The sequence below is a fragment of the Mastomys coucha genome, unplaced genomic scaffold (assembly GCF_008632895.1).
Source record: "Mastomys coucha isolate ucsf_1 unplaced genomic scaffold, UCSF_Mcou_1 pScaffold17, whole genome shotgun sequence".
NCBI classification, from domain to species: domain Eukaryota; kingdom Metazoa; phylum Chordata; class Mammalia; order Rodentia; family Muridae; genus Mastomys; species Mastomys coucha.
The window spans coordinates 31,993,653-32,003,021 of NW_022196899.1; positions in this window are offsets into that span (position 1 = coordinate 31,993,653).

The window sequence follows — 9,369 nt, forward strand, 5'->3', positions numbered from 1 at the left end:
AACAAAAACAAAAACAAAATTAACAAAAATTCTCTACATGTCTGAGGTATGTAGAGCTTCTCCAATGTGAGTCACTTTCTATCTTTTTTTTTTTGATTTTTCGAGACAGGGTTTCTCTGTGTAGCCCTGGCTGTCCTAGAACTCACTCTGTAGACCAGGCTGGCCTCGAACTCAGAAATCCGCCTGCCTCTGCCTCCCAAGTGCTGTAATTAAAGGTGTGTGCCACCACCGCCTGGCCACTTCCTATCTTTTTAACAGATCTAGAAATTGTGAAAGGCTTTCCTAAATGGCTTACAAGTAGAGAGATTCTCTTCAGTGGAGTTCTTATGTGTGTACTAGATACTGAGAAGTAAAAGATTTTTACCAAATAGTTTACATTTACAAGTTTCCTCTCTACTGTGCCCTTTCATGTTATGCGGGACACCTGAAAGAGCAATGAAGACTTTCCCACCTCCCTGTGTACACAGGGTTTCCTTGATGAACTCGTGTGTGCATTTGAACATCTCCCTTTCTTCACAGAAACTTTTTGATGCTAGTTAAACACTAAGCGCACAGTGTTCATCTCCAGTGTGAGAAATCTCATGGAGATTTGAAGAAACCTAAGACATCCGAAGGGTTTATCACATTGTTTACATTTAGTGCTTTGTTGTTTTTGAGGTGCTGGGGAGAATGGAATGACTGCAAGAATTTTACAGTCTATTTACAAAGAAATACAGTTACCCAATCACAATCAGAAACCATTCGAGCCATGCTTGTAGTCAATCGTGCTCTTCTTGCTAGTGTAGTTCATCAGCTGCATTTGTTGAAGGGATCTGAGCTCAGCAAGATTTTCTTTCTGGGGGGTATGCTCTGTGTGGTCACATAGATGTACCTACCACTGTGTCTTTCTGACTGTTTTGCTCTTGGACTGCCTAGGACCCTTCTGCATTCCAGCCCTCATCTCTTGCTGCTCTAGCCCCTTTGGCCTCCCCTGAGTCAGGCAGCCTTCATCTTTTCTACCTTAATTTTTTCTACACGCTTTACCCATACTATTTATTCAATCTTTTTTTTTTTTTAAAGTAAGATCTTGTCATGTAGCATAAGCTACCCTCAAACATACTAGATAACCAAAGATGGCATCACGCCTCAGCCTTAGGGGTATTGCAATTACAGGCATGCTTCAGTATTCCATTGCCCCTTCACCAATAATTTTTTTAGTTTCTTGAGGCCCTGGTTCAGACTTACCACTTTCAGGTTGCAAGTAAGACATTAGCATGCCATTTAACAATGTAAGGCAATAAAATAAAATAGGATGTATGTAAAATTGGAGCTCTCAGGCTCACTGGTAGTAGTTGTAGGTGCAGGCCAACAAGCAAGGATTCAGACTTCCTGCGCTGTGGCTGCTTGGATCCTCATGCCCAATCTGTGCGGTATATGTGGCAACATAGTTTTGATCTAGTTTTTCTTTAATGAAGAAGAAAGTTAAGGGAGGGTTTTATAGCCCCTGTTTTCCTGTTTTATGTTAGACTTTATGGTCTTGCATTTCAAATTCCATTACAAAAGTTAAAATAGAAAAAAAAAATCTAAAGCTCAGAAACTTCCTGGGGTTTGTCTGGAAGCAAGACAATGAATCTAACAAGATTTCATTAAATGAAACTCCAATCAAAGGCAAGAATTTTCTACTGGTTTTATAAACTTTATCCCTAATGGGAAGATAGATTCAAAGTGAGACTTAGAATAGATTTATTAGACCCCCTGAAAGGCTTCTGCAAAAATTGATTTATGTTTTAATGCAGTTCTGCCTCATAGGAATTGAGTTTCATATAAACCCAGAGTTGTGAAACCGACATTTCATGAAACATGAAGAACTCTGCTTTTAATCTTAATTTTAAAATGAGCAAATGGTAGAAAAGCAGGTTGTTTTGCCATGGCTGCCTCACCATAGTTACCTCAAGAATACCTTCAGGGATTGGGACCAGCAAAGTTCCAATTACGAAGTGAGTGTTTGGCATTCGTCATGGGCACCCCAGACACCATGCCTTGGGCAAGGTTTAGTAACTGTCAATGTTGTTTCTCACTCCTGTGGAGCCGAGACAGCAGGGAGGCATCGACGGCTCCAGTGTGGCTGGGATGCTTGCTCACATGTAGCTTCAGAGTGGGAAAGCAGACAGTGGAGCTGGAAGGTTCTCTGGGGCGGGATGGAGAGCTAAGGGGAACAAAGAAAGCTTTTGCTCCATTGATAGGTGATTGATGTTAATTATAAATTGGTGGGATTCAGAATCGCCATGGAAGCAAATCTCCTGGTGAGTCTTCAAGAGATTCCCTCCATTAGTTAAACTGAGGTAAGGAGAGGCATCTAAATGTGGCTGGGGACCTGGACTGGTAAAAGAGAAAGCAAGCCACACAGCAAGCAACATTCATCTCACTTTGCTTCCTGACCCTTGATGCAATATGATGAGCAATTCCTACTCCTGTGACCATGAGTTCCCTGCCACATTAGGGTAGACCCTCAAACTATCACCAAAGGGAATATTTCATTCTTCAACTTGTTTTTGTCAAGTGTTTTGTCACAGAGACAAGAAAGAAGTGAGTGCAGCTGATAGTGATTAAAAGTTGTCAAACTGAGTCATATTTATCTACCCTTGTTGATCATCTGTAGGCCAGTGAACAAGCCATACCTGTATCTCAGTTGGAGAAATGGGATACACGTTCTTTCTCCAGCTTTACCTATGATTCATTAGGGAACAGGAGTCTACATAGCAAGGGGGTGTTTTCAGAGAACAAGAGAATCTGCAGGCTAAGAAATAGATGGCTATTTAAATCGTCAGAGGTCCCATGTAGTTTTCACTAAAATCGCTGACATCCAAAGCATGTAATGCTAACTGAACACAGCACAATTCAAATGTAAGAATCATTTTGTACAGTGTGCTTTTTCAAATAGGAAACCCCGTTCTTGAAAAACATTAAGAATAGCCAATGAAGCAACCTGGCAACTTCCTGAGGTAGGCAGGACATGATGGTGGACTTAGAACCACCTAAAAGCAGAGTTACCATGGAAAAGAGTCAATACATGGAACACATGGAATAAACGTCATCAAAATGTCCAAAATGAACACAAACCTCATCTTTTAAATGTGGTACCGTAAGGCAGAGAGAGATGGCTCCATAGGTAAAGCATTTATATAGTAAATGCTAAGTTAAGACCACAGAACATATGTAAAGCTATGCATGGTGTCTTGCATATGTCATTCCAGAGTGCCTGCCATGAAATGGAGTCAGCTACAGGAGAAACCTGGAATCCCATGGGCCAGCAGCTAGCTTGTCTCAAACAAAGAAGGCAAAGAAGAACAACATAGGTTTACTTCAGACCTCCTCCACACTGGCACCAAAGCCCATGAGCATTCTACACACACACACACACACACACACACACACACAGAGAGAGAGAGAGAGAGAGAGAGAGAGAGAGAGGAAAGAGAGAGAGACAGAGAGAGACAGAGAGCAGTGAGACAGAGACAGTGAGAGACAGACAGAAAGAGAGAGGGAGGAGACACACACACACACATAGACACAGAGACAGAGACAGTAAGAGACAAAGAGACAGAAAGAGAAAGGACAGAGAGGGAGAGAGAGAGGGCGAGAATGCTTACAATACTGTGCTTGCTTGCCTTGGATCTTAAGGCAGGGCAGGTGCTCTTGTGAGCTTTGCTTTTTCTGCTTTCTCTTCTCTCTCAGTTGCTTCTTTACTCTTTATTGGAGAAGGAGAGGTTAAAATGATTGTTCAAAGATTTGTAAATCAGTAAGTTTAGGAGCTGACTCAACCACCTACCAGAAATTGCCCCATATGTTCTCAGTGTGAGAATTTAGGGCCAACACACTAATGGAAGTCTATTCACAGAAGCTTCTTCTACTTTCCCCCAAGTGTTGAAACTGGATGAACACTTTAGTTATAGAGACCCACAGTAGTCTTCCAGGCTGTCAGCCCTAGCATGGCCATGATGTCTTTAGAAATTCTTCACTGTCCTTAGGAGGAATTAAATAGAACTCTCCAGGGTTTCCATGGCCAAATCTGCCATGGCACTTGCCCAATATCCAATAGTTGTCTCATTTTATTACAGGTTATTTCATTTTTTGTGTTTCCATAATGTCACAGTTTATTGAATACTAATGAGTTCACAAGCTACATTGGTTCCATTGGTTTCAATTTGTCAAATGGTCCTGATCTCCCTTGATAGCTGGCCTTTGGCAAACAAAAGTTTTTTTCTACCATTCTTAATCACAAATATTAATTCTCAGACTACATGTTATACAAGTTAGTTTATTCATCCACCCTTCTGTCTGTTTGTCTGTCTGTCCATCCGTCCATCCATCCATCCATCCATCCATCCATCCACCCATCCATCCATCCTTCTTTCCATCCTTCCAAGTTACAGCCTGACCATAGAAAGGTTAAAGAGCTCACAGTGCAGTTTAAGAAATTCAAAGTGGCAGAGGGAGAGGTGCAGAGAGAGTCACTGTGACAAGTAGATGAGATACTGAAGAGCCAGCTGCAGATCTGGAGGTGAGCTTCCAAGGGTTGCAGGGCTGCACCTGGGCCACAGACTCCAGTCAAGATAGAGAGGTGCAAGACTGTGGAGATGGGGTTCAGGAGTGGTTCCACATGGATGAGTGGACATGAAGTGGCTCAAGTGGGTCCTGTCAACCAGTAGAAACGGAGCTGGGAGGAGGCCCCAAAGATAGTCAGGAGTTCTTTGACTGTTGGACCCTTTGATTCACACACCAGGTGATCAGATGACTGTCTTATTGCTTCATCATGGGTTCTAAAAGAACGATGTGAGGATTTTTATAAATGTAGACCATCTTGAAAGATACAACTCATGCGCATCTGATCATATATGTATCTCTACCACCTTTACTCAGTCCGATATTGTTTACCCTAGTCAGTGGAGTAAGCATAACAGGTAAGCACTCACCCCGATCTTGACTAGTTGATGCTCCTAGAGTCTGGACAGTAACAGGCTATCTTGAGTGTTTTTTCTCCCTGAGAGGATACTGAGATTCAGCCAGTCTGCAAGCAGAATCCTACTCACTCAGCACAGAGCCAAAGGCTCATCCCCAACCTCAAATACTAGGCTAATGCTAAGCAAATACTAGGCTGTGTTTGTCTGAAACCCCAGAGAAGACACTGCCTCGTGGATGGGATGCCTAAGCTGAACCTTTTTCTGTGCAACCTCCGAGCCTGGGATGCTCTCCCAGGGACACTCGTCTGCCCCTGAGTTATACCTCCACAGCAGATGACTGCTTCTGGAAACTGGTAAAAGGTGGGTAAGAGCCTCCACTTCTCTCCTTTTGCATCTCATCCCTGCCTGTGACCAATTCCTCTATGTTCACAGATTGAGCTGTCAGCCCAATTCGGCCAGCATAAGAGGAGCTATTAGTAGGAGGCTTAGACTGTCTGTGGCTGGGAACAAGCAGGCTGGGGAATAAATATTTATAATCAGGATTTTAAAGCCACAAAGAGGCAGCATGTCAGTCTGACTAAACATTCCTGTTACCAACCATGAAATGGAGATCGGGAAGGGTCAACATGAAGTAAGGGCAGATGCTGCTCTGTAAACCTCCATTCCTGCCTCTTATGTCTTGAGCTTTGTCCAGCCATTAGTGCCAGGAAAGAGCTGTGCACAAAAGCATGTACATGTGCATGAAACTGTTCCAGGGACCATCCCAAGATCCAGACATGTCCAGCCTCCAGTGTCAAGGCCTGTGGTCAGCTGGCCCTCCTTGAACAAGGGATCATTACAAGAACTCCATTTTGACTGCCTCTTCATTTGTTTTGAAACTCTGAAAGGGAAGATTTGTCAGTGAGGAACTGGGATGAAGAGCAGTAATTTACTCAGTAATTTCATCATTCTGCAAATATAGTTTCAAGTGAAGGTCAAGCAGTCTCACAACTTCCAATACAAGCTCATCTTTGTAAGTAGATATTTGGAGACGTGACACTGTGCATTTGTTAAGCAGAAATGAAAATTATCTCTTTTGTGTTTTCTAAACCATCAAGAGTAGGCATGGGACTCTACATCCTTCATGCAAACACTGTAAACCAGCAACAAGGATTAACTTTTCAAAAATTAAAACTAAAGTTCCAGGACTGGGGAGCTGGCTCCATGATTAAGAGAACTGGCTGATCTTACAGAGACCTGATTTCAGTTCCTAGTATCCACACTGTGTGGCTCTCAGTGATCTGGAACCTCAGGCTCCAGGGCATTAGACACCCTCTTCTGCTCTCTGCAGGCACCAGGCACTGGGACACACATGCACAAACACACAGTCCACATAAATACAAATAAACCTTTTAAAGAATGACACCTAACTCCACCTCTTTTTCTAAAGGAACATGTATGTAGTGTTACATTATGGTAGATAGTGTCTTTCAAATATCAAATACCAAAAAAAAAAAAAAAAACCAACACTAAGAAAGAAATTAGCTAAGAAAACAAATTAGAACTGGCTACACTTGTCCTGATTAGTTCAATGACGGCCCTAAACAGTCTTAAGATAACATGTGAGAGAAAACCGTGGCTCTCTAGAAGATGTCAGTTGACATCCTAGAGTGTTCTCCCTTGGATGAGAAGTCCTCATCCCAGGGCAAGCCTATCCCACACCTTCAAGGGTTGCTTTGATCAAGCCTGGAAAACAATGGAGTCCAAATACTCAAAGCCTTGTCAACCGGACAGCAACAGTTAAGACAACTGGATTTCTCCATCTCTGGAACACATTCATTTATTTACTTGTTTGGGCAGAGTGGCCAGAGCACACATGGAGGGCAGAGGATAACTGTGGGAGTCCTTCCTTGGCTTCCATCATGTCGGTTCAGAGGACTGAACTCAGGTCCTACCTTGGAGGCAGGTGCCTTTCCACATTACCATGGCAACGATGAGTATTTGATGCATTTTTCTTTACAGAACAATAGGTACAGCTGCCCCTACATCTTTTCCCACAATCCTCTCTTCAACAGGGTACCAGGGTTTTTATTTATCATATATAGGAGAAATACTGAGTGAGATGCTAAAACCTGAACAATGGAGCTTAAAGTCTATTCCTCTGCAGCCCCTGCCTCACAGGATCTTGCCACCATGGACAGCGTGTCCCCGTGTGTCACTGGCACTTGTATGTGCAGGTCCTTCTGACTTCTCCAAGCAAAGCCAGTGCCACTGTGAGAATGGGTGTGCTGTGCTTGCTGCCTCTTCAAACTTGTGTGTTCTTTAGTTTTCTTTGGCACATGTGTCTAGCCCACAGACTCTGACAGCAAAAGGACAGACTTCGGGCCAGGACAATCTGAAGAAATAGTCTGTCTTCTTTATATAACAGTGGCTTCTAGACTTAATTTGTGTTGCAAAATCTCACCATTTTCCCCAAGTTCATGAGGTAGCCATTTTCTTCAATGGGCAAAAACTGAATTAACGGAATGGCTCAGTGGATGAAGATGATTGTTACCAAGTCTGATGACTTGAATTAGATCTCTGGGGCTTGTACAGTGGAAGGAGTGTACTCTAGCCAAGCTGTCCTCTGTATACATATGCTCACATTCACTCAGACACACACATGGGGGATAAATGAATGTAATAAAAATTCATAAAAACTATTATGCTATATGCCGTCCATTTAGTGCATCATTTGACCTGCATTTAAGTGGACCTTGTTTAAGTGGAAGAAGCCATGGATTCCCATCCCTGTGCTCACATTCTTGTTAACAGTATCTTCCATCACCCAACCAGCACTTCACAGGGCACAGTTTTATATTCCATGGGTGCAGACATTTAGATTAAACTAGTTCTGTTTCCACTGGGGACTGGCATGCATTTACACAGCCCAGTGGTATCTAGAAGCACAGTATAAGAAAAGCTGGTGGGACTTTGCTCCAAACAATGGTCCGATCAATGTTTCCAATGTTGGAGAATTCCAGACTCTAAGCCCATCAGCAGAAGAGGCAGGTGCGATGCAGGACAGTGTTGTTTCTGCATTTAACTTGGATGCTCATGGCAGCACTTAATATTTAAGAAGGCTGGATTTCTAAAATCCAAGGAATTCATTCAGGAAGTGAGGAGACTGGGAAGTCTTGCTGAATAGCCATACAACCCAGAAAAGTTTTATTTTCTCCCTGTACTGCTTTGGCAAATTCTTTAACCTCTAAAATGAAAAAAAAAAAAAAAAAGTCCCACAGCTATCACTGAATCTCCTGTGAAACTTAAAGCCCCTTTGTAAATCTTATCACTTATAAACACTGAGTAGGGTCATATTTCATTTCTCATTAACTTTGTTGCTATCGTCTTATCCTAAATATGTTTGTTTGCAGTATATTTGTGGATGTGCCTGTGGTCAGAAACAACTTTTCACAAGGCACAGGGCTGAGTCTGCACTTGGGATATTCCAATCTCTGTGATGACTTCTTTGTTTATGATTTTACAGAGAGTCCAGAGCTAAAAGGACACAGTGAAGGACAGGGTGGGTTTCCTGCAACAGAGCCACAGTCCCAGAAATAAAAATAGAGACACTATTGCCCTCCAGTGGACATATGGAGAAATGGAAAAGTGTTGGCATTCTTGAAGTTGTGTTGGATTTCATACAAATGCTTCACATCTCTTGAGCAAAAGATCAATCACTGTCTTCATTATTTAAGGTAGATATCATGAGGCTTTATGGTACCATGAAAGAAGGCAGGTTTTAGAAAGTGGTTTGGAAAACTTGGATCTAAGGAATAGGACAGAAGTTGTGTAAAAAGCTTGGAACCCTCACAACAATTTGTTGAAGGGGAAATGAATTGAAAAGAGACATTGTTCAGTCAATATTTAAAACCAGGAGTCTCCGGGGCTCAAGGAGTTGCTCTCTAGCTTCACATATGAAGGGTTTGGCAGTGCGAGGACATGTCTTTTATGGAGAAATTTTAATGTTGGGAGAAAGATGAGAAGATGAGGAAGAGCGGCTGAAGAAAGGACAGAGCTGGAGACATTCGGCAGCCCTGAGGCTGGCCCAAGCCACACAGCTTCAGAGGGTAGGGTACGGTGGGGGCCGTCCACAGTTGGGGAGTCCACAGACCTGAAGCTGCAGTGAGCCACACAGCTGCTGAGGGGAGAACGTGAGTGTGGGGAATCCACAGTAGGCAGAGCCCACAGCCCTTAGGCTGGAGTTGTGCTTCTCCCAGCTTCTCCCGAAAGCCAGGTGTTGGAAGTAGGAAGAAAACCAGAACAAAGAAACACAGAGAATAAGACCCCTTGTTTAGCCAAATGATATATATTATACCAATGGGGTACTGTTTTAATGAGTAAAGTGCTTGCCGTGCAGTGTGAGGCCATGACCTGGGTATGCAACAGTCATGTAACAAAAAAAAAAAAA